General features: G+C 39.1%; 1 pseudogene; it reads left to right on the top strand.

Moving 5' to 3' along the window:
* Positions 1–26,552, top strand: part of LOC123934634 — a 69,999-nt pseudogene that overhangs the window by 36,980 nt on the left and 6,467 nt on the right.

The raw sequence follows: 26,552 nt of genomic DNA, 5'->3' as shown, positions 1-26,552 counted from the left end.
CTTGATGAGCACTGTACGATATACGGAATTGTTGAATCACTATATTGTGCACCTGAAACTGATAGAACACAGGATGTTAACTACACTGGGATTAGAACGTTTTGGTTTTTAGTCTTTCTGCATTTGTTTATGTCTTTCAAATTTTCTCTTTGTGATATTTTGTCGTTTTGGTGTAGGAATATTGTGCACTTTTGCTAGATTTATTCTTCGATATATGAAATTGTTTGCTGCTATATTAACTGCATTAATTTTTTTGTTGTTAATGGTCAATCATGCCTATGTGATCAAGTCTCCATAAAATCCCCAAAGTGGGGTGTTTGGAGAGCTTCCAGGTTTGTGAACCCATCCACACGGAGAGGGTGAAGCACCCCAACTGCACGGGAACAGAAGCTTCTGTGCTTGGGACCCTCCCAGAACTCCTCCTCCTATGTACCTTTTATCTGACTGTTCATCTGTATCCTTTATCATGTCCTTTAATAAACTGGTAAACATAAAAAACCCTGCATTTTAAAATTTAAACTCAATTAGGCAACATATAGCAAATACATCATTGGTTTTTGATGTACTGTTCAATGATTGATTAGGTGTACATACCATCCAGCGTTATCCCACCATGAGCCCTCCTTAACTGCATTTCCAATTGGTTAATATTAGGGTAAGAGACAGCTGGATTTTTTTTACTCACCCTCTATCCTGCAGCCTTATTTTTAAAATTTAAATCTTGTTACTTAACACACAGTGCAATATTGGTTTCTGGACTACAATTCAGTGATTCATCACTCACATACAGCACCCAGTGCTCATCATAACAGCTGTCCTCCTTAATACCCGCCTGCAACCTTATTAAACAAGCTTGCTATTTGGAGCAAATTTTTTTTTTTGGTAGATTGAACATGCTTTCTGTGGAAAAAATCATGTATTCTGTAGATAAGCACATTTTCACTTCTTCCTTACCAATATTTATAATTTTTATCTCATTTTCTTATCTTATTGCACTGATGAGGACCTCCAGTACAGTATTAAATAAAAGAGGTGTTCCTCATCCTATGGAGTAAACACTTAGCCTTTTATGATTGAGTATAATGTTACACATAGATTTTTCACCGCTATTCTTTACAGGTTGAGGAAGTTTTCTTCTCTTTCCAAGTTTCTGAGAGTTTTTGTCGTGTAGGTGTATTACATTATGTGAAAAGCATCTTCCTCATCTATTGAGAATGCCATATTATTTTTGTTTTTATTCTGTTGAGATCTATTGCATTACTTGATTTGTAAATGTTTAAGCACCTTTTTTAAAAAATTTCTTTTCAGTGTAACAGTATTCATCGTTTTTTCACCACACCCAGTGCTCCATGCAATACGTGCCCTCCCTAATACCCACTACCTGGCTCCCCCAACCTCCCACCCCCGCCCCTTCAAAACCCTCAGGTTGTTTTTCAGAGTCTATAGTCTCTCATGGTTCACCTCCCCTTCCAATTTCCCTCAACTCCCTTTTCCTAATGTTTAAGCACCTTAACATTTTATCCGGCTCACACGGGCCTCATAAAATGACTTGGGACATTCTCACTTCTAATCGATTTTCTGGAAGGATTTGTGTAGAATTGGCACGATTTCTTCCTACAATGTTTAGGAGAATACACTGGTGATACTGACTGGGGTGGATTGTGCTATTTGGAAAGCTTTGATGATGAGTTCTATATGTGACCATTTACATACTCTGTTTTTCCATATATCAGTTTGGCGAGTTTGTATTGTTTTAAGGAGTTTTGCCCTTTCCATCTAACTTTTCCAAATTGTTGTTATCCAGTTTTGTGGTACATTTTGCTTTCTTTTAAATTTCTGTTGGGCCTGGAGTGATGCCGCTTTTGCATTTCTTAGGATTTTGAGGCTTTCTCTCTGTTTCTTGATCTGTACGTCTCAGGTTATACAAAAACTTGATTAATATTTTTAAAGAACGACTTCTTCAATTTGTTGACTTTCTGTAGCCCTTTATTTTTTCATTTAAAAATTCTTTTAAATTTAATTTTATTTTTTCAGGGTTGCAAGATTCATTGTTCATGTGCCACATCCCGTGCTCCATGCAATACGTGCCCTCCTTAATACCCACCACCAGGCTCACCGAACCCCCCACTCCCTCCCCTCCAAAACCCTTAGTTAGTTACTCAGAGTCCACAGTCTCTCACGGTTCATCTCCCTCTCTGATTTCCCCCAATTCACTTTTCCTTTCCTTCTCCTAATGTCCTCCATGTTATTCCTTATGCTCCACAAGTAAGTGAAACCATATGATAATGGACTCTCTCTTCTTGACTTACTTCACTCATTATAATCTCCCCCAGTCCCGATCATGTTGATACAAAAATTGGGTATTCTTTATTTTTGTTTTGATGATCTCCACTGTTATTTTAAGCATTTCATTCTTCTATTTACTTTGCGTTTAATTTTCTGTTCTTTTTTTTAGTTTCTCACGGCAGAAGATGATTGATTTAAGGTGCCCCACAAATTTAACTTTGATTCTGTTCAAAATATTTTACAAATTCCCTTGTGATTTCATATTTTTCCTTTTTTAATTTATTTTTTTAATTTAAATTCGATTAATTAACATGTAGTGCATTATTAATATCAGAGGTAGAGTTCAGCGATTCATCGATCTTATGTAATACCAGTGCTCATAACATCACATGCCCTCCTTAATGCTCGTCACTCAGTTACCCCAATCCTCTACCCCCATCCCCACAAACAGTATTTTCTATTGCTGTTTTGGAATTTTGGATTTCCCTTTTTCCAGGTGGAATTTCATATTGGTTATCCGTTTTATTTTTTTTAAATAAATGTGAATGTACAAAAGCTATTAAGGAGGGCACAAATTGCATGGAGCACTGGGAATGGTGCATAAACAATGAATCTTGGAACACCGGAAAAATAAAATAAAATTTGAAACTTAAAAAAAACTAAAGCAGAATAGTGCAATTTTGGCTATGTACAGTTTTAGAATGATCAGAAACAAACTATCTTACTTTCACTTAAGAATGTCAATCCATATAAATTAGATGAAGTACTGTCCACAGTCGTTGCCAAACTTAAACTCATATCCATCTAGAATAGCTGTCATGTCCAAATTAATGCTGGAGAAGAAATGAATTCAGCATACAAAAACTATAGTACATTGCAATCTTGGATGCACTTATTTATTCTAATTTGTTACTGATTTTGTTTTGTTCATTTTTATTTCTATATTGGTATTCTTTAGGTTACTTTATATATATTTATTAATTTATTTTTACTGTTTTTATTTTATTATTACTTTTTATTATGCTATGTTAGCCAACATACAGTACGTCTTTAGTTTTCGATGTAGTGTTCCAAGATTCATTGTTTACGTATAAAATCCAGTGCTCCATGCAATACGTGTCCTCTTCTCAAGAAGATTTATTTTGGATCAAACAAACCTGTGCATTTTCCTATTGCTGTAATCACATGCTGATTCATACAGCGGTTGACAGCTGCTTTATTTACAGTCATAAAGGGTAAGAATATGTTTTATCTTATTTTTAAGCCACATGAGTGAGATGTGATTGACATAAAAATAGCTATATATATTTAAGGTATTTAAGTTGATTAAAAATTTCTTAGAAAATGTACAAAAGGAAGAAAAGAGAATACAAAGCACCAACCTAGAGCATGTCAACCTGTAAAGATGTTTAGAGGAAAAGAAGCCCATAACTACGTCAAAGGATAGGATCCACGCAGGAAGGAAGAGAACCAAAAGAGAGTGGTTTCATAAGAATCAAAAGATATCAAAGAAGAGGAAGTAGGCAACAAGTTTAATGTTACTAAGAAGTGAGACAGAAGCAGAGGAATGATACTTTGATGTCACATCCTGGTGGTTGTTAAAGAACATGAAAAAACAAGTTTAGAGGAGAAAAGACCATGCAAAATGTGCTGGAGGGAGAAGGGAGTAAGAGGAGGCAGCTCATTTAAACAACTCACGATAAAGTCTTTGCTATAAAGAGCAGCTTATACTTGGAACAATCATGGGTTGGGAAGTGTGATCGAGGAAAGGCATTTGTTTAAATTGGAGTATCGTGGAGCACAATGGTACGCCGATGGGAATAACCACTAGATCAAAAGACTATGAAGATGCAAGAGAAACTGATTAGCTGCAGGGGTGAAGAGTTTTCAAGGGTCAGAATAAAGATTAGATCAACTGGAGATGTTGTCTTTGTTAAAATTATGACCCACCTTCCCCAGGCTTCATACTCTTACTTAAAGACATGCTGACACTTACATCCTTGAGTGCGTGGCCAAATTGAGAATGGAGATATTAGCAAACCAGTTTTGGCCAGAGGATCAGGGAATGAGGTTTGAAGTACACGAGATCCATCCAGACTGAGCACTAGAGGTTAATCTAGACCGACTCATTTAAAAGCTGAGAAATGTATTGATTCGAGATTATTGTGTGCCGCTGCTAGTTCTGGGGGGTGTGTGTGAGAGAGTCTTCGTATGTTTGTATGTTCAGAGTCAGGGGGTTGGAGATGTGGAAAGATCTCATTGTTAGGGAAAAAATAAATCCCTATAGGGAAGGAGAGAATGGAGAGGACTTTCTCTTCCTCAAGGCAAGAAAATGGCAGTCCTGAAGACAGAGAAGAAAAGCTAGGAACAGGGGTCCACCCAGAGTGGAATCTCCCCAGAAGGCATAACTTTTTGTCAGGGAAGCAGGAGATGGGTGATTTTCTGTGGGCTCTAAGAACATTGATATTTAGCCATCATTTCCGAGTAGTTTTGTTCCATATTATCATTGCCTCTTGTTCCTCTAGTTACTTTTCACCTATCCTTCAAATCTGCAGCTCCCATAAAGTCTAGAGTGGTGTTTGGGGAGATTTCAGGAGAAGGGCATCAAGCAGAGCGTTGCTTTCCTTGCATTACTGTTCCACTGTGGTCTTACTCCAAGGGAATCTCCAGCTGGACATCCAGACAGAGGGCAGCATCGAAGCAGGACTGGGATCCCCTGAGAGGTGTTTGAGACTTAGAGGAGTGGCTGGCAGGTGGATACTGGCAGTGGATATGAAGCAAACTCCCTTGACAAACATAAACTGGGTGTCTCAAAAAAAAAATGGGCAAGGGTTTGGATTCTGTCCAGTGTGTGTTATTCGATAGGAGTGGAGATGAGATTCCTCAGACTTTTTTGGACTGAGGGATTTCAGGACATGGGAAATTGGTGGATAGCCGAGACCCAGGAGAAGAGAGTGAGGCTGGACAAATGGGCTTCCAGAGATATCTAAGATACTGGGAGAAAAGGGAGGGGCAGATGGGACATACTTTCAAGATTCATGCTGTCTCTCCTCACAAACTGGTGCCCTGGGAAGTCTCATGTCTTGCCAGAAACCACGCTTGCCCAGACTCTGAAAAGGCGAGAAAACTCAAGGGAAAAAGTTGGCTACTCTGGAGAAGGGGAAAGGGAAGAGGCATTTCGGTACTTTTGCTGTAATCCCAAATCGGGGGATTGGCAGAGACCTCCCTCCTCAGTCTCTCCAAGGCCCTGGTAGAAGAGGGGCAGGGGGAACAGGAAGTAGGAGCCTTATTAACTGGTCTCATGATCTGGGTAGAGGTCTTCCAGGCCAAAGAGGAGAGGAGGAGGAAGTTGTTTGTCCTGAGTGACTCCCCTACTGTGGATCATGGATCTTTTCTGGAAGCAGTGCTTCAGAAACCTGGCTGGAACTGAGGTTCGTGTCAGAAAATGGGGCTACTGGATCTCCCCTCCCCCCATAATGTGATAGAGGCTACAGGGTAGGGCGAGGAGAAGTTGGTTGTGGGGAAGGAATCCTGGACTTCCTGGGTGTGGTTTGGAGGTAAGACAAATTATTGATAGGAAGGTGGCTAAGGGGCAAGGAAGCCTAGGTCTCCCAAACATGTGGGTGCATTATGGAGAGGTAGAATTTCTGAGCTCATATTGGGCCTCTCTGTAATTTCTGTCCTCCTCCACCAGGCATGGGCTCAGGTCAAGATGGAACTAAATAGACTGTGCTTTTAAATCCCTGAAGAGGAACTTCTTTACCTCCGAAGAAGACACATTTCCCAGCCTTTCTCTTTGTCTCATTCTTAGTCCCTAGACATGACAGGAAGCAGATAGCTTGGTTACCATGGGAACTGAAGCTGAGTAATGCATTGGACTGTGGGAGAAAAGCAGAGGTTGTTCTGACATAAAGGCCCTCGGGGGAAGAGATTTGAGCAAAGCACTCATATTCAAAGAACTCGCAATTTCCAGTTGCAGGTCTTAACCCTGCACTTATTATTACCCAGGAAACACACAGGTGTGTAGGTGTGTTTGCGCGCGCGCGCGCGCACACACACACACACACACACACACACACACCATTCTCTGCATCATGCTGCAGGAGGCCCACGGGATTCTTGTGGGTGAGGCTGTGCTATGAGCACTTCAATATACATCATTACTTTCTTATTTTCCCCTTCTCACTCCTCCCTCTCCCCTACCTGCCTTGTCTTGCAGTTTCTCCTCCTTCTGTCATGGCTAGTCCCTGGCCTCTTCTCTCCCTCCTTAGGTTTTCATTTCGGTCTTCCAGTGTTCTGCCCTCGCTTTTCTTCCTCCTTCTCTGTATACTTTGTTCTTCCTTGCGCCCTTCCTCCCCTGCCCCCATCCAGCTACTTATGGAGTGACTAAGAATTGATTCATCCAATTAGGATAGGACTAATATGGCTATGCATATTGAGCTTTCAGCGTGGTAGGTCAGTGCATCATGAAATACTTCACAGACATCATTGTTACATTTGCAAATTATGAGAAGTGATATGGAATTAAATGACAAGGAACTACGGCTATGAACAATAGGGGAACTAATTTCCATGGTGGGTTCAGTGGAGGGAAGTTCATTGGCATTTGGCATTATGCCATCCAGCATTCTCTTATTGCCTCCTTAGGGTAACAGTCTTCCCCTTATCATTGGGGGCAACTATCCTCTTCCATCATTTACAGCATGATGGGACTCTCATAATGGGACCTAGGTATCCTGCTTTCCACCGCCCCAGGTGTGAACATGAAGTCCAACCAGATACCCACTCACTGAGATCTAACACATGCATCAAAACACAGTGAGGAGCTCTTTCATCATGTCGCTGGACGCTTGCTCCTCTTTCCAAGTGCCCCAGAGGCACTTTGCTCATTTCCTTCATCCATTCCCTTTCTCATTCTTTGTTCTTCCATCTATTCCTCCTTCTGCTCTCCTGGCTAGATCCTTTTCATTAGCTGCCTAACCCCACAAGACAACAAAGGATGGGTGAGGAGACAGTAATGATAAAGTATGAGAAGGTGGAAAGCAGACAGATGAGTGATGTCTGAATTAACTGATTTAAGAGCATTCAGTCCTAACCCACCAGTGAGGAAACCTCCAAAGCAATGGTCTTTAAGCCTCCCTCCCTCACCAGACCTTCAAACTGTTGGTGAGATTGGCAGTGGCATGTTCCCCTGCAAGCTGGAGGTGATGGTGGGGGTTATCAATTACATAATTTTTCTAAAGTATAGTTAAGACACATTTGGTAACCCAGAACCCCTCTCAGCAACCTCTGGCTGGTTTGCTTTCCCCAAACCCTAGGGAGTTTGAGCAAATACTTATTCTCTGGAGGGGATAAATGGATGATTAATGGACTTCGGGATCTCAGCCTCAGGTGAAGGCAGGCATCCAAACCCAATATAGGGATTTAAGTAAAAAAAAAAAAAATCTACATAACAGTTTAATTCCTAGCCACATTCCCAACTTGTACAAACCGCTGGCATCTTGCCTTTTCCCATAGAGGCAGGAGATCCTTCCCTGAGAAATCTAAGCATCACAAGAGAAGAGATTTAATAATTACAGCAGGCCAAAAGTCTCTAAAGTTTTCATCTTCATCAGTTCAAAATATTTTCTAATTTCAACGTTATTTCTTCTTAGAGCCCTGGGTATTTGGGAAGATATTTCTTTACAAACATGTGAGGCATTTTTCTAAAGATTTTGGCTATTAATTTACAGTTTAACGGCATGGTAATCAGAAAATATACAAACAGCCAAAGAATCAATTCTTTATGTACGCTCCTGGAACTCTACTTATTGAACATCTTTTTGTAACTTTTCAGTGAAATCGAACACCAAAGGGAATTGCATGAAACATAAATGTACCAGTCAGTAAATTACGACATCACAAATATCTGAGAAACTACAATCCAGGTCAAGAGATCTGGCAATGCCAAAAAACCAAAATCACCCATGTGCCTTTACCTGGTCAGTGTTATGTGCCGCCTCAGCATGTCCAACCAGTATTTTGACTTCTTTTTTTTTTTTAAAGATTTTATTTATTTATTTGACAGAGAGAGATCACAAGTAGGCAGAGAGGCAGGCAGAGAGAGAATGAGAGGGAAGCAGGCTCCCCGTGGAGCAGAGAGCCCGATGCGGGACTCGATCCCAGGACCCTGAGATCATGAGCTGAGCCGAAGGTAGCGGCTTAAACCACTGAGCCACCCAGGCGCCCAGTATTTTGACTTCTAACACTTCACTTGTGCCTGCTTGTGAACTTCATTGCACATGATAAACACAATCATTAGAGTACATATTCTTATAATCTAGCTTTCTTTTGGCAACAATATATTTTTCACTTATGCCTCTTTTTTTGTTGTTTATTGGCTGAGTTCATGGATTTTTACTACTGAATAATATCTCAATTTGTGTAAATATGCCACAATTTTTTTTTTGGTACCTCCTATTTCTGATGGACGTTTCAGTAGTTTCTGGTCCCGGAGTATTAAAAATGTCACTGTGGAGAGCATTCATATACATGTCCTTCGATTCACATGTGTATGCATTTAGGACTATACTGGCCAGACCATCTTTGTTACTTTTTCATCACTTATGGCATTGTTTGTAGGGACCGTAGATAACTGACTTTTTTTTTTTCATGATCTCAGAAGGATGACTTTCAACATATCATGATTAAGTGCAATGGTTTTGGTAGGCTTTTACTTTTTAATTAATTAATTATTTATTTGTTTTTAAAGATTTTATTTATTTATTTGGCAGACAGAGATCAGAAGTAGGCAGAGAGGCAGGCAGAGGGAGAGGAGGAAGCAGGCTCCCTGCCGAGCAGAGAGCCTGATGTGGGGCTCCATCCCAGGACCCCGGGATCATGACCTGAGCCGAAGCTAGAGGCTTTAACCCACTGAGCCCCCCCAGGCACCCCATTACTTTTTAATTTTTTTAAAAAGGATTATTTGTTTAAGAGAGAGAAAGAAAGAGAGAGAGACAGGACTCCCTAGTAGGGGGAGGGCCAGAGGGAGAGAATTTTCAAGTGGATTCCCCTCTGAGCCTGGAGCACAAGGCCAGGCTTGATCTCACATCCCATGAGATCATGACCTGAGCCAAAACCAAGAGTACGTTGCTTAATCGACTGAGCCACACAGGTGCCCCTGTTTTTGTAGGCTTTTCAAAGATATTCTGAGTGGTTTAAGAGAGTTCTCTTTTATTCCTAGTTTGCTTAGAGGTTTTTTATCTTAAATGTGTATTTTTATTTTAAATAAATTTCCAACGTTATTGATATGTAATTGAACTGTAACATTGTGTAAATTTACATAACGTGATGATCTGATACACACACCTATGGGAAATGATTAATACAATAAAGTTAGTTAACAACTCCTTCACGGCACATAATTATAATATTTTGGTGAGAGAATGTAAGATCTTTTCTTTTTTTCTTTAAGCAACTTTCAAAAGTATGTATCAGTATAGTTAACTATAGTCATCGTGCTGAATATTGGAACTCCAGAACTTTTTCATCTTATAACTGAGAGTCTGCCTCCTTTGACCAACATTTCCCCCATCCCCCATCTCCCAGCCCTTGGCAAGCACCATCTACTGTCTGCTTCTGCATTTGGCTTTGTTTTAGATTCCACATATAAGTGAGATCATACAGTATTTGTCTTTGCCTGTCTGACTTACTTCACATAGCACGATGCCCTCAAGGTCGTTCCATGTTGTCACAAACGGCAGGATTTCCCTCGTTTCTATGACTGAATGATATCCCACTATAAAATCTTTTTTATCCATTCATCTGTCCATAGACACTTGGGTTGTTTCCAAGTTGTGGCTATTGTGCATAATACTGAAATGAACATGGGGATGCAGATATCTCTTCGAGGTTGTGATTTTGTTTCCTTCAGATACAAACTCAGAAGCGGAACTGCTGGATCATATGGTAGCTCTATTTTTAACTTTTTGAGGAACCTCCACATTGTTTTCCATAGCTCCCGTACCAGTTTATATTCCCACCGACCGTGCACAAGGGTTCCCTTTTCTCCACATTGTTGGATGCTTAGTTTTTAGAAATCAGATTCATGAAATACGTTCTTCTGCATCTATAGGGAATGTAACAAGGTTTTCTTCTTCATACATTAATTCTGTGAAATACATTTATTTCCAAGTGCTAAACCACTCTATTTCTAGAATAGTCCTGATATTCTTGTGATATATTATCCTTTTGACACATATAACTGGATTTGTTTTCCTAGGGTTTTATTCATGATTTTTTCCTTCTAGGCTTATGTGGAAGATTGGCTTGTACACTTCCTCTCTTGTAGTGTTTAGGCTTCATAGAATGAGATGAGAAGTGACTCCTCTCTTTTCTATTTTCTGGCAAGTAGGTAAAATTGCCATTATTTCTTCCTAAAAATTTTGAAGGATAAATTGGTGGGGTCATCAGAATATGGACATTGTTTTACTGTTGTTGTTTTCTTCAGATTTCACGTATTTAGTATTTTGAGGATAACTTGTTGTTTTTGTGTCATTCGTCTTTTCTTGAAATGTGTACAATATATCTTAACCTTCAGATTTGTTTACATAGAGCTGCTCATGATTTTGACTAATGATCTTTTAATATCTTTATTGTCCATAGCTATGGCTCCTCATTTGTTCCAGACATTGATTTTTAGGCAACTTTTCTCTTTTCCCTTCAGGCCCACAGGAATGATGGCCGCTTGTGTTGCCCTTCTGAAGAACCAACCTTGGCTATTTTGTTTTATCTTTAACTTACTAATGCTGTTATCCTTATTTCATTTCTTCTGCTGTCTTGCAGTTTTATCTGTTGTGTTATTTAATTTGTGAAATAGATGCGCAGGTTACTTTTATTGCCTTTCTTTCTTTGTAGTACACACATTAAAGCATTATTGCACAAATTTTCCTTAATTTTCTTTCAAAATGTATGTATTTTAAATCTCGTTAACATTTCCTTCTTTGAGCTCTGGGTTACATATCCTCTAAGGAAGGATTTTTCTTAATTTAAAAGCTCATGGGGGATTTTCTAGTTATCACTGGTTACTAATTTATAACTTCATGGCATTGTAGTCAGATAACTTACCCTTTTTAAATTCTTTTTTAAAAGATTCTATTTACTTATTTGACAGAGAGACAGCAAGAGAGGGAACACAAGCAGAGGGAGGGAGAGAGGGAGAAGCGGGCTTCTTGCTGAGCAGGGAGCCCAATGCAGGGCTGGATCCCAGGAGCCTGGGGATCGTGACCTGAGCTAAAGGCTATATATCTATATCGATATCGATATCGATATCGAAATCTGTATCTATATAGATAGATAAAGATAGATATATCTCCATGGTTCCTCATTGTATTTTTCTAATCTTTCATACCTTTGTGATTTTTATCAGTATGTTCTCTCAGTTGCTGAGAAAAGTGTTAGAAAACCTCCCACTATGATTATGGATGCACATATATGTCCTAGCAGCTCTGTCAAGGTTTGATTACATTTTTGAAGACCGTGTTTTTGAATGCAAACAAGCTCATAACTTTTATTTCCCTGGTGAGCTGGACCTGTTATGATTACGATGTATCCATCTTTATCTATTGTAATGCTTCCTTGCCTAAAAGGCCAACGTTTCTGATGTAAATAGAGGTCTATCAGCATGTCTTTATTAATATTTTAAGGCATATGGTTTTCTAATTTGTAATGTTGAAATTTTCTGTGTAGTTACAGCGGAAGTATGTCTTTGTAAGCGGCATATGGTTGATTTCTGCCTTCTCCTCCTCCTTACCCCTCCCTCATCCTCCTTTTCCTCCTCTTCGTCCTTCTGGCTCCAGACTGTTAACCTTTGACTTTTAATTGGAGTATTTACCTTTAAAGTGATTATTGATACGTTCAGATTAATATCTACCATCTTACTATTTTCTATTTCTCCTGCTTGTTTGTGCTCATTTATCTCTTAGTTTTTTGCCTTCTTTTGGATTAATTTTAAAAATTTGTCTGTTTTCCACCTCTATCACCTTGATAGATATTCACTTTTTCATCGTTCTTCTAGTGGTTATATGGAGACTACTACATGCCTTTTTAACTTGTCAAAGTCTAATATAAATTGATCCTTCCATGTCATCACAGAAAATGTAACTACTTAGAACACTTAGTGCACATTCACCCTCTCCTTACTTTAATACCATGGCTGCCAATTTAATCACTTGTAGATAGACACACACAAACACATGTGGTTTTACCCTCAAAAGACATTATTGTTTTGAGTATCATTTCGTAAAACCAGTGTCACTTAAATACACCTACAGATTTATCCTATATGTCGCTCTATTTCCCTATCTTTAGGTTTGCTCAGACTTGGTTCTTTTTCTGCTTAGAGAATACACTTAAGTATTTCCTTTGGAGTGGATGTGCTGGTGAAGCATTCCTTTTGTAATTAAGATTAAGGGATTTTACTGTTTAGCTCAGTTTTGTGCTTAGAAGAGAATTGTTTGGAAAGTAGAGTGCTCCTGCATACTCCTTCTCCCCACCACCTGCAGCCTGCTCTTGGTTTCCCTATCATTTACATCTTCTATTACTGTGACCCATCCATTGCAAGTGATGAACAGATCAATATTGACTCGTGATTATTAAAACCCATACTTTACGTCCCAGTTCCCTCTTTGCGTGTACTTTTGACAAATGCATAATGACGGGTCTATCATTACTGTAACATAGAGAATACGTTCACTGTCCTAAGACTCCATTTTGCTCCATTTATCCTTCCTTCCTTCACTGCCCCTAAATCCTGGCAAACATTGATCTTTTTAGGGTTTTCATAGTCTTGCCTTTTCCAGAATATCATATGTGGTAGTTGGCATCATACAGTAGGTAGCCTTTTCTGATTGTTTTCTTCCGTGTTGCAACGTGCTTTTAAGTTCCTGAATGTCTCTTTGCAACTCGGTAGCTCTTTTGTTCTTGTCGCCGAGTATGGACATTATATGGGTGTACCACAGTTAATCCACTTAGCTATTGCAGGTCATCTTCTGTTTCAGCTTTACCGAGCTATGGTGGACAAGTGATGATTGCATATATTTAGATGATATAGTGTAATGATTTGATAAACACAGCAGAATGACTACCATGATCAAACGAATTAATACAGTTACTCTTTTAGGTGGTGAGAACACTTGGTATGTAATCTGTCAGGAAGTTTCAAGTACATAATACACTGTTATCTGCTATAGTCACCATGTTGTAACGATTACATCCAAGTTTTAGCAATTATGAATAAAGCTGCTGTCAATTTTTGTGTGCAGGATTTAGAGTGGACAAATGTGTTTGACTCACTTTGGTAACTACCAAGAAGCATGATGGCTGGATCATATAATAGGAAGATGAAACGTTCATTGTTTTGTCTGAAAATGTCCTTATTTCCCCCTTCATCTTGAAGGGTATTTTTTCCTGGTTACAGAGCCCTTAGTTGGCACTTATATTCTTTCAGCACTTTGAATATATCATCTTACGAACTTCTGGACTCTGGACTTCCTTGTTTATATTGAAAGTCCATTGTCACTCCCATTGTCCTGTTCTGAAGCCCATGCCTTTATTTACCCTGATGTTCTCTGCCCCCCCCCCTTTTTAGTTTGACAATGTAAGTTTTAAAGATGTTTACTTTAGAATTATCTTGTTTGGGATTCTTAGTCTTCCTTGAGTCTTGAACAAGCTGTTAATCATCAGCATTGGAAACACCATGCCCTTATCTTTTCAAATATTGCCTAGGCACTTTTCTCTGTCATCTCATCACTTAACTCCAATTAAAATATGTTACACCCGTGTTAGCCTCTGTATCCAATTATTCTCTTCCTGTCCATTCTGCATTTTCCATCATCTTTTCTCTTTATATTTTATTCTGGATATTTTTATCTGATCCATCATCTAATGCACTAATCATTCCTCACCATGTGTTACTTGTTGAAAATGTATCTAATACAGGTTCTTGCTTTCAGATATTTTATTTTATTTATTTTATTATTTTTATTGTGTTATGTCAGTCACCATAGAATACATCACTAGTTTTTGATGCAGTGTTGCAAGATGCATTGTTCATGCACCACACTCAGTACTCCATGCAACACGTGCCCTCCTTGAGACCCACCACCAGGGTCACCCATCCCCCCACTCCCTTCCCTCTAAAACCCTCAGTTTGTTTCTCAGAGTCCACAGTCTCTTATGGGTCATCTCCCCCTCCGATTTCCCCCAATTCACTTTTCCTTTCCTTCTCCTAATGTCTTCCATGTTTCATATGTATAACATCACTTCTGTTTATTTTTTTGTTCTGTTGAGACACACATTACATTCAATAACCTATGCCTATGTAAGTGTAGAGTTTAATGATTTTTGACAGACTGAAATGTGTATAACTACTACCAATATCAAGATAGAGAACATTTGCAGTGCCCTGCAAAGTGCCCTCCTGTGCCTTCCAAGTCATTCTCTCTGCTCCACCTCCAGCCTTGGGCAACCACCAAGCTCCCTTGACTTCTTTGAGTGTTAACTTCTCAAAAATTATATGCCAAATGAATCAGACAGCTTGCAATATTGAATTTCCAGTTTTCCATGTAATACTTTTGATGTGCCCAAGCATTGTTCTTTTTTGATACTTTGCGTGGATATTCCACATTTCACTATCCATTCACCAACTGATGGACATTTGGGATGTTTTTGGTTTGGGGACATTATAAATAAAGCTGCTACCAACATTCACATATGGGTTTGGTGTGGCCATATGTTTTTCTTTTTCTGAGTTAAATACCTACGTGTGAAATGACTGGACTACATGTACTTGCATGCCTAACTTAGTAAGAAACTGCCAAACTTTTTGAAAAGTGCCTAGCATTTACAACAACAAGGATGAAAACCATAATGGCTCCACCTTACCAGGTCTGGTCATCATTGTCAGGCATGTGGATGTGGCCCTTCTAGTAGTCGTGGTATGCTATATCCTTTCGGATTTAAGTTTTATTTTCTTGACTACTAAATTTAAACAAATGTACATGTGTTTAATTACCTTACATGTATTGTCTTTAGGGAAATGTCTGTGCAAGCATTTTGCCTATGTTTAAAACAAGTTACATGTTCCCTTTACTGACTTGAAAGGGATTTTTATATATACAGATATACAAGAAAATTCTGTGTTATGTAAGTGTTCTCCCTCTCTGGGACCGGATTTTCTTTTCTTTTCTTTCATTCTTTTTCTTAGTTAATTAATTAATTAATTAATTAATTTTTATTGTGTGATGTTAGTCATCATACAGTACATCATGAGTTTTTGATGTAGTGTTCTATGACTCATTGTTTGCTTATAACATCCAGTGCTCCGTGCAATCCGTGCCCTCCTTAATACTGGGCTCATCACCAGGCTCACCCATCCCCCCACGCCCTTCCCTTCTAAAACCCTCCGTTTATTTCCTGGAGCCCATTGTGTCTCTCATGGTTCATCTCCACCCTGATTTCTACGCCTTCATTTCCCCCTTCTCCTAATGTCCTCCATGCTGTTCCTTATGCTCCGCAAGTAAGTGAAACCATACGATAATTAACTTCCTCTGCTTGACTTATTTCACTTAGGATTCTCTCCTCCAGTCCCATCCAAGCTGATGCAAAAATTGGGTATTCATCCTTTCTGATGACTGAATAATATTCCGTTGTATCTATGGACCACAACTTCTTTATCCATTTGTCTGTTGAAGGGCATCTCGGCTCTTTCCACAATTTGGCTATTGTGGACCTTGCTGCTACGAACATTGGGGTGCATATGGCCCTTCTTTTCACTACATCTGTATCGTTGGGGTAAATACCCTACTGGGTATTGCTGGATCATAGGATAACTCTATTTTTAATTTTTTGAGGAACCTCCACACTGTTTTCCAAAGTGGCTGCACCAATTTGCATTCCCACCAACAGTGTAAGAGGGTTCCCCTTTCTCCACAACTTCTCCAACATTTGTTGTTTCTTGCCTTGTCGAGTTTTGCCATTCGAACTGGTGTAAGGTGGTATCTCAATGTGGTTTTGATTTGAATTTCTCTGATAGCTAAAGATGATGACCACTTTTTCATGTGTCTGCTAGCCATTTGTATGTCTTCTTTGGAAAAGTGTCTACCCATGTCTTCTGCCCATTTTTTTGACTTGATTATCTGTTTTTTGGGTGTGGAGTTTGAGATGTTCTTTATAGATCTTGGATATCAGCCCTTTATCTGCAGTGTCATTTGCAAACATCTTCTCCCATTCTGTGGGTTGCCTCTTTGTTTTGTTGGCTGTTTCTTTCACTGTGCAGAAGCTTTTTATCTTGATGAGGTCCCAAAAGTTCATTTTTGCTTTTTTTCCCCTTGCCTTTGGTGACGTGTCTTGAAAGAATTCGCTGCGGCCAGTGCCAAAGAGGTTACTGCCTATGTTTTCCTCTAGGATTTTGATGGATTCCTCTCTCACATTGAAGTCTCTCATCCATTTAGAGTTGATCTTTGCCTATGGTGTAAGCGAATGGTCGAGTTTCACTCTTCTGTATCTAGCTATCTAATTTTCCCAGCACCAGATATCAGTTGCTTTCTTATACATTAAGGATGAAACTGTAGAAAGAGAAATTAGAGAATTGATTCCATTTACAATAGCACTGAAACCCATAAGATACTCTGCAACAAATCTAACCAAAGAGGTAAAGGATCCGTACTCTAGGGACTACAAAACTCTCATGAAAGAAATTGAAAAAGACACAAGAAGGTGAGGATACATTCCATGCTCATGGATCAGAAGAATAAACATTGTTAAAATGACTATGCGGCTCAGAGCAATCTACACTTTCAACGCCACCCCAATCAAAATACCAGCAGCATTTTTAAAAATGCTGGAACAGTACCACGCTGTCTTGGTGATCACAGCTTTGTAGTAAAGCTTGAAATCGGGTAACGTGATGCCGCCAGTTTTGTTTTTGTTTTTCAACATTTCCTTAGCAATTCGGGGTCTCTTCTGATTCCATACAAATTTTAGGATTATTTGCTCCAGCTCTTTGAAAAATACCGGTGGAATTTTGATCGGAATGGCATTAAAAGTATAGATTGCTCTAGGCAGTATAGACATTTTAACAATGTTTATTCTTCCGATCCAAGAGCATGGAACGGTCTTCCATCTTTTTGTGTCTTCTTCAGTTTCTTTCATGAGTGTTCTGTAGTTCCTCGAGTACAGGTCCTTTACCTCTTTGGTTAGGTTTATGCCCAGGTATCTTATGGTTCTTGGTGCTATAGTAAATGGAATCGATTCTCTAATTTCCCTTTCTGTATTTTCATTGTTAGTGTATAAGAAAGCCACTGATTTCTGTACATTGACTTTGTATCCTGCCACGTTACTGAAGTGCTGTATGAGTTCTAGTAGTTTGGGGGTGGAGTCTTTGGGGTTTTCCATATAAAGAATCATGTCATCTGCGAAGAGAGAGAGTTTGATTTCTTCAATGCCAATCTGGATACCTTTTGTTTCTCTTTGTTGTCTGATTGCTGTTGCTAGGACTCCTAATACTATGTTGAACAAGAGTGGTGAGAGTGGGCACCCTTGTCGTGTTCCTGATCTCAACGGGAAGGCAGCAAGCTTTTTCCCACTGAGGATGATATTTGCTGTGGGTGTTTCATAGATAGATTTTATGAAGTTCAGGAATGTTCCCTCTATCCCTATACTTTGAAGCGGGCATAAAAACAGACACATAGACCAGTGGAACAGAGTGGAGAGCCCAGATATGGACCCTCAACTCTATGGTCAAATAATCTTCGACAAAACAGGAAAAAATATACAATGGAAAAAAGACAGTCTCTTCAATAAATGGTGCTGGGAAAACTGGACAGCGATATGTAGAAGAATGAAACTTGACCATTCTCTTACACCGTACACAAAGATAAACTCGAAATGGATAAAAGACCTCAACGTGAGACAGGAATCCATCAGAATCCTAGAGGAGAACATAGGCAGTAACCCCTTCGATATCAGCCACAGCAACTTCTTTCAAGATATGTCTCCAAAGGCAAAGAAACAAAAGCGAAAATGAACTTTTGGGACTTCATCAAGATCAAAAGCTGCTGCACAGCAAAGGAAACAGTCAACCAAACAAAGAGGCAGCCCACGGAATGGGAGAAGATATTTGCAAATGACAGTACAGACAAAGGGCTGATATCCAGGATCTACAAAGAACTCCTCAAACTCAACACACACAAAACAGATAATCATATCAAAAAATGGGCAGAAGATATGAACAGACACTTCTCCAATGAAGACATACAAATGGCTATCAGACACATGAAAAAATGTTCATCATCACTAGCCATCAGGGAGGTTCAAATTAAAACCACATTGAGATACCACCTGACACCAGTTAGAATGTCCAAAATTAGCAAGACAGGAAACAACGTGTGTTGGAGAGGATGTGGAGAAAGGGGAACCCTCTTACACTGTTGGTGGGAATGCAAGTTAGTGCAGCCACTTTGGGGAACAGTGTGGAGATTCCTCAGGAAATTAAGAATAGAGCTTCCCTATGACCCTGCAATTGCTCTGCTGGGTATTTACCCCAAAGACACAGATGTAGTGAAAAGAAGAGCCACCTGTACCCCAATGTTTATTGCAGCAATGGCCACGGTCTCCAAACTGTGGAAAGAACCAAGATGCCCTTCAACGGATGAATGGATAAGGAAGATGTGGTCCATATACACAATGGAGTATTATGCCTCCATCAGAAAGGATGAATACCCAACTTTTGTAGCAACATGGACGGGACTGGAAGAGCTTATGCTGAGCGAAATAAGTCAAGCAGAGAGAGTCAAGTATCATATGGTCTCACTTATTTGTGGAGCATAACAAAGAACACGGAGGACATGGGGAGATGGAGAGGAGAAGGGAGTTGAGGGAAATTGGAAGGGGAGAGGAACCATGAGAGACTATGGACTCTGAAAAACAACCAGAGGGTTTTGAAGGGGCGGGGGCATGGGAGGTTGAGGAACCAGGTGGTGGGGTATAGGGAGGGCACGTACTGCATGGAGCACTGGGTGTTGTGCAAAAACAATGAATACTGTTACGCTGAAAAAAATAAATTAATTAAAATACAGATAAAAAAAATGCTGGAACAAATATTCCTAAAATTTGTATGGAACCAGAAAAGACCCGAAATTGCCTAGGAAATGTTGAAAAAGAAAAGCAGAGCTGGGGGCACTACGTTGCCTAATTTCAAGCTATAGTACAAAGCTGTGATCACCAAGTCAGCATGGTACTGGTACAAAAACAGACCCATAGACCAATGGAACAGAATAGAGAGCCCAGATATGGACTCTCAACCCTATGGCTGTTTTTAAAATTTAAATTCACTTAGCCAAAATATAGTACATCATTGGTGTTTGATAAAATGATTAATGATTCATCCATTAAGTGTGATGCCCATTGCTCCTCACATCACCCAGGTACCCCATTCCCCCCATCTCCATCTCTGCAACCCTCAGTTTGGAGGGTTTGTCTCCCTCTCTGATTTCTTCCCATTAAATTTCCCCCGCCACCCCTATTGTCCTCTGCACTATTCCCTATGTTCCACATATGAGTGAAACCATATGATAATTGTCTTTCTCTGTTTGACTTATTTTGCTTAGCACACTCTCCTCCAGTTCCATCCAGGTCGATGCAAATGGTGGGCATTCATCCTTTCTGATGGCTGAGTAATATTCTATTGTATTTACGAACCACATTTTCTTTACCCATTCATCTGTTGAAGGACATCTTGGCTCCTTCCACCATTTGGCTATTATGGACATTGCTGCTATGAACATTGGGGTGCATGTGATCCTTCTTCTTTTTTTTTTTTTTTTAATTTATTTGACAGAGAGAGATCGCAAGTAGGCAGAGAGGCAGGCAGAGAGAGAGAGGAAGAAGCGGGCTCCCCACCAAGGAGAGAGCCCGATGCGGGGCTCGATCCCAGGACCCTGGGATCATGACCTGAGCTGAAGGCAGAGGCTTTAACCCTCTGAGCCACCCAGGTGCCTCTGATCCTTCTCTTCACTATGTCTGTATCTTTGGGGTAAATACCCAGTAGTGCAACCCCATGATCCAGCAATTGTACTACCCCGAATTTTATTTTCTTAACAAGATCTTCTGAAGTGCAAGTTTTAGTTTGCCTTCTGAATTTTTTTTACAGAGTCAGTTTACCATTGTTTTCTTTTTTTGTTCATGCTTTCTGTGCTGTAGGAAGTCTGACCTAACTCAAGTTAACAGAGTTTTTTCTTTTCTTATCATAACAAGTCTTATATCCTTATTATCCATTTTGGTTTATATTTGCATGTGATTTGAGCTAATGTGAAATTCCGTTGTTTTCCACATACATATTCAACTTTTCTTCAGTATTTGTCGAAAGCAAGTTTTCCCTCTTTGAATCACATGAGCTCCATGGTTGAAAATCAATCGCCCATACATGTGTACATTTATTTCTGGACTTTCTATTTGTTTTCCATTTATTTATATGCCTATATTTATTCTAGTACCACACTATCTTGGTGACTGTAGCTTTATAGTAACTTATGAAGTTAGGCAGTATGAGAAATCCAAATATGTGCTTCTCTATCTCGATTATTTTGGCTCTTTGAATCCTTTGTATGCCAGCAAAAGTTGTATAATCACCTTGCTGCTTTTTAGTCATTTGACTTGCTATGAATCAATAGGTCCACGTGGGGAGAATACACATCTTGGCAATACTGAGTCTTAAAATCTTATACACATCATCTATCCCTTCCTTCACTGAGATTGTTTCAAATTTCTCTCAGCAATGCTGATTGTGTTACATTCTGCAGCTTCACACGTATTTTGTTAGAGTCATCCTAAAGAGTTCATGTTTTGCATGTATTGTAAATGATACTTTTAATTCCAATGGTTTGTTTTTAGAATAGATAACTATAATCGGGTTTTGGTTATTGACCTCATGTCCTGCAACCTTGTTTATCTCACTAGCAGTAGATGTAAACACTTTTTAAAAGAGTTTTCCTTTAGAACTTCCTATGTATATGGTCATATCATCCATGAATAAAGACAATTTTTTCTTCTGTCCCTCCAACTTGCATGCCTTTTTAATTTTTTTTCAAACCCTGCCTTAATGCACTATGTCAGAGTGCCAATTGGTGCTGATTAGGAGGGGTGAGAGATCATAGAGGGGAAGCTTTGTGTTTTTGAACAATGAAGTATGTTTTAGGGACACCTGGGTGGCTCAGGTTGTTAAGCATCTGCTTTTGGCTCAGGTCACGATCTCCAGGTCCTGGGATTGGACTCCTGGTTCAGGCTCAGCAGGGAGTCTGCTTCTCCCTCTGCCTCTCCCCTCTGCTCCCCACCCCTCGTGAATAAATAAAATCTTTAAATCAAACAAACAAACAAACAAACAAAAACCCTGAAGTATGTTTTAGATGACCTTTATCAGGTTGAGGAAGTTTTTCCCATTCCTGGTTTCCAGATAATTTTTAATCTGAATAGGTGTTAAACTTTGTTAAATGTCTTTTCTGAATTATGTCACTGTCACATTGCAGCTATCATAAATGACCATCTACTTTATGGCTTAAAACAACACAAGCGTGTTATCCTACAGCTCTGGAAGGCGGAAGTCTAAAATGGGTCTTACAAGGCCAATGGCCAATATCTATATGTCTACAGAGTTATGTTCATCTGAGACCCCTAGGGGAAAAATTGTCCCTTGCCTTTCCTATGTTCTAAAGGCCACCTCTATTGCTTGGCTCCTGCCCCTTTCTCCATATTCAAGGCCAGCAGCATAGCATCTTTCAATCACACACCTCTCTGACCTCTACTCCTGCTTTCATATCTCCTTCTCTTCACCATAGTGTGCTGCTCCCCTCTTAAAAGGACTTTTGTAATTACATTGGTCCGCCTGGATCATCCAGGATCATCTCCACACCTCACCATCTTCAACTTAGTCACATCTGCAACATACCCTCTGCCATGGAAAGCAACATATTCAGACTTTACAGGGTTTAAAACATGAATATATATGAATGCCATTATTCTGCCTGTCACTTGCATCTGTTTAGATGAATTTATGTTTCTCTTAATCAATTACAAGTCCATTAACATCATTTTATTTTTGAATATATTTTCTTGTAATGCCTTTGTCTGGTTTTGCCACAAGGACACTTCTAGCTTCATGGAATGAATCAAGAAGTATTCCTTCTTCATTTTTCTGACAGAATTGTATAAATTTGGTGCTATTTCTTCCTGAACTACTTGTAGAACACACCGGCAGGGTCAACCGTGCCTGGAGTTTCCTCTGTGAGAAGGATTTTAGCCACAGATTCAATTTCCTTAAGAGATATAAGGGTATTCAAGCATTCTGTATTTTCTTGCAGTCTATCAAAGTTCATAGACTGGCATCTTTGAGAGAATTTGTCCATTTTATCTGCGTTGTCAATTTTTGGTAATGAAGTTGTTCTTTATGATTGCTTTAGTGGTTCTGCACGCTCAAGTCATGTCTCCTCTATTATTCCTGACACTGGTCATTAGCATCTTAACTGCTTTTCTTGATTAGTCTACATAGAGTTGTATCAATTGTATTAATCTTTTCAATAAACCAGCTATTGGTTTCATTCCATTTTTCTCTGTGGTTCGCTTTCTATTTCATTGATACCCTTAAAACTTTTTTTGATTTAAATTCAATAATTTGATTTAAATTCAATAAATTTAAATTGATTCAAATTGAAATTTAATTTAGCTTAAATTAAATTTAAATTCAATAAATTTAAATTGATTTAAATTCAATTAAAAAAATTTAAAAATTTTTAATTAAATTCAATTTAGTTAACCTATAGTATATTATTGGGTTCAAGGGTAGAATTCAGTGATTCGTCAGTTGCATAAAACACCCAGTGCTCATTACATCATGTGCACTCCAAAATGTCTGCCACCCAGACTCCCATCCCTCCCTCCCCCTTCCCATCCAGCAACCCTCCAATACATTCAGCCCTCCAATACATCCAAACAACTAGTTTGTTTCCTGAGATTAAGAGTCTCTTATGGTTTGCCTCCCTTTCTGTTTTTGCTCTTTTAATTTTCCCTTCCCTTCCCCTGTGTTCATCTTTTTATTTCTTAAATTCCGCATATGAGCATCAGCTCTGATGGCCTTTTTGCTTCCTTCTTTCTACTTCCTCTCAGTTTATTTTTTTACATCTCTTTGAAGCGTCTTAGTTTTGTATTTTATTGACGTCAAACCTTTCTTCTTTCCTGACATAAATGCAGAAAGTTACAATTTTCTCTCTCAGTAGTGCATTAGATGAATCACACAAAAGTCGACATGATGTGATTATGTTTCTCTTGAGTTCAAGTGACTTTCCAATTTCCCTAAGTGCCTCATCTTCAGCTGTGTGTTATTTTGAAGTCTATTGGTTACTTTCAAAGTTTTGTGGACTATCTAGAAATCTTCTTGTTATAGATTTCTTGTTTAATTCCACTGTGCCCAGAGAGCATGGATTTCAGTCCTTCTTCCATTTTTTTGACATCTTAATTTAGTTTTGCTTTCTTTTCAGTGTTCCAAAGTTCTTTGTTTATGCACCACACCCAGTGCTCCATGCAATAAGTGCCCTCCTTGATACCCACCACCAGGCTCACCCATCCCCTCACCCCTCTCCCTTCCAAAACCCTCAGTTTGTTTCTCAGAGCCCACAGTCCCTCTCAGTCCTTCTTCTTTGATGGAGTATTATTTTATAACCCATGATAGGATCCTGCCTCATGCATGTTTCATGCGCTTTTAAAGAAAGTGTGTATTCTACTGCTATGGGGGGAATGAACTATAATTAAGTTGAGTTAGCTCATAGTGTTGTTCAAGTTTTCTTTATAATTATTGACCTTCTCTCTATTTGCTATATCAAAATCTGAGAGAATTTTTGAAACTTCTATTAATAGATTTGTCTATATGTCTTTTAAGTTCTATCAGCTCTCACTTTATGAAATTTAAAGTTCTATTTTCCAGGGTGCCTGGTGATTGTTATGCTTTCCTAATTAATTGATGGTTTTATCATCATTAAATATCCCTGTGTATCATTAGTAATACTCCTGGTTCTAAAATTTAACTTAGCCATTATCAGAACATTTTCTCCCCTTACAATTTATGTTCCCATGGCATCTCTTTTTCAACCCTTTTACATTTGGCCTATCTCTGTTCACACCTTAAAGTGAGTCTCACTCTTCCTTTTTGCAGCCATCACGGAAGTGCCAGCAGCCAACAGGAAGTTTAATCCCTTTGTGACTTCTGACCTGAGCAAGAAGCAGAAATGGCATTTCAGTGCACCTTCTCACACTCGCATGAAGATTATGTCTTCCTGTCTTTCTAAGGAGCTGACACAGAAGTACAACTTTCCATCCATGCCCACCTGAAAGGATGATGAGGTACAGGTTGTGCCAGGACACGACAAAGGCCAGCAAATTGGCAAATTGTCTACATTTAGAAGAAATAGATCATCTACATTGAATGAGTACAGCGTGAGAAGGTGAATGGCATGAATGTCCACGTGGGCATTCACCCTAGCAAGGTGGCTACCACTAGACTAAAACTAGACAAAACCCACAAAATGATCCTTGAAGATCAAGCCAGATCTCATCAGGTAGGAAAAGAAAACTGCAAATATAAGGAAGAAACATTGACAAGACAGAGGAATAAAGTAATCTCATATAAGACGGCAAATAAAAACTGTTAAAATGAAAAAAAAAAAGTGAGTTTCTATTCAATGGCGTATTGTGTGTCTTGCAGTTCTCCTGCCTAGCAATCTCCCTTTTGTTAGGAAAGTTTAGAATGTATACAATTAGCTTAAGTGTAAGTACGGTTGGCTTTAACATCATCATCTTATTTTTTTAATTAAATTAAATTAAATTTTTTTCAGAGTTCCAAAATTCATTGTTTATGCACCACGCTCAGTGCTCCATGCAATACATGCCCTCCATAATACCCACCACCAGGTTCACCTAACCCCCCACCATTCTCCCCTCTAAAAACCTCAGTTTGTTTCTCAGAGTCCACAGCGTCTCATAGTTTGTCTCCCCCTCCCATTTCCCCCAAGTCACATCATCTTATTTTGAGTAGCTTTATTTCTCTTTTTCTTTCCTTCGTCCTGGCTTCCTTTATCCTTCCTTCCCTCCTTCCTTCTTATATTTCCTTCTTTCCTTTATCTTTTCATTCTTCCTTTAACCCAATTCCCTCACCACCTTATGTATAACTGAAGTATTTATCTTTCTCTTTTGCTTTTATTGATGTACTTTCCAGTATTCCACTTTTAATCTACATCTTGCTTTAATACTTATTCCTTTTGTTTTATATGTAAGTGGTCCCTGTAAGGATTATGTGATACATAGCTAAAAATCAGGCATTTCATCTTCAATGATAAAATTTTTCCTTACGTGTGAAGTAAAAACTTATCTTGCATGCTTTTATTTCTACACTCCCATCTGATTGGTTTTATTTCCATAAACTTTATTTATAGGTATATTGCACCCCCCCCACAATGCGTTGTTATTGGCTTTATAAACATTCACCTTTTTTTAAAAAAGATTTCTTTATTTATTTCACACACACACACACACACACACACACACACACACACACAGCACGTGTGAGTAGGTGGAGGGGAGAAAGGAGAGGGAGAGAGAGAATCTCAAGCAGACAGCCTGCTGAGCATGACACCTGACACAAGGCTCAATCTCAGGAGCATGAGATCATGACCTGAGTCAAAATCCAGAATCGGACACTTTGCTGACTGAGCCATCCAGGCGTTCCAACATTCACTAAGGTTTATGTCTTTAATATTTTTAAGTAAAAAAATTTCATTATGTTCAATTAGCCAACATATAGTACATCATAAGTTTCTGTTGTAGTGTTCAACAATTCATCAGTTGGGTATAACACCCCGTGCTCATCCCAACACATGTGCTCTTTAATGCCCATCACCCGGTGACCCCATCCCCTCACCCTCCTCCCTTCTGTAACTCTCAGTTGGCTTCCCAGAGTCCAGAATCTCTCATGATTTGTCTCCCTCTCTGATTTCTTCCCATTCTGTTTTCCCTCCCTTCCCCTGTGGTCCTCTTCTCTATTCCTTATGTTCCACATATGAGTGAAACCATATGATAATTGTCTTTCTCTGCTTGACTTATTTCACTTAGCATAATCTCCTCCAGGTCCATCCATGTCGATGCAAATGGTGGGTATTCATCCTTTCTGATGGCTGAGTAATATTCTATTG

This window comes from Meles meles, chromosome X (assembly GCF_922984935.1).
Source record: "Meles meles chromosome X, mMelMel3.1 paternal haplotype, whole genome shotgun sequence".
In the NCBI taxonomy this organism is placed as follows: domain Eukaryota; kingdom Metazoa; phylum Chordata; class Mammalia; order Carnivora; family Mustelidae; genus Meles; species Meles meles.
The sequence above is the reverse complement of the archived record's forward strand: the minus strand, read 5'-3'. Positions and strand labels throughout refer to the sequence as shown.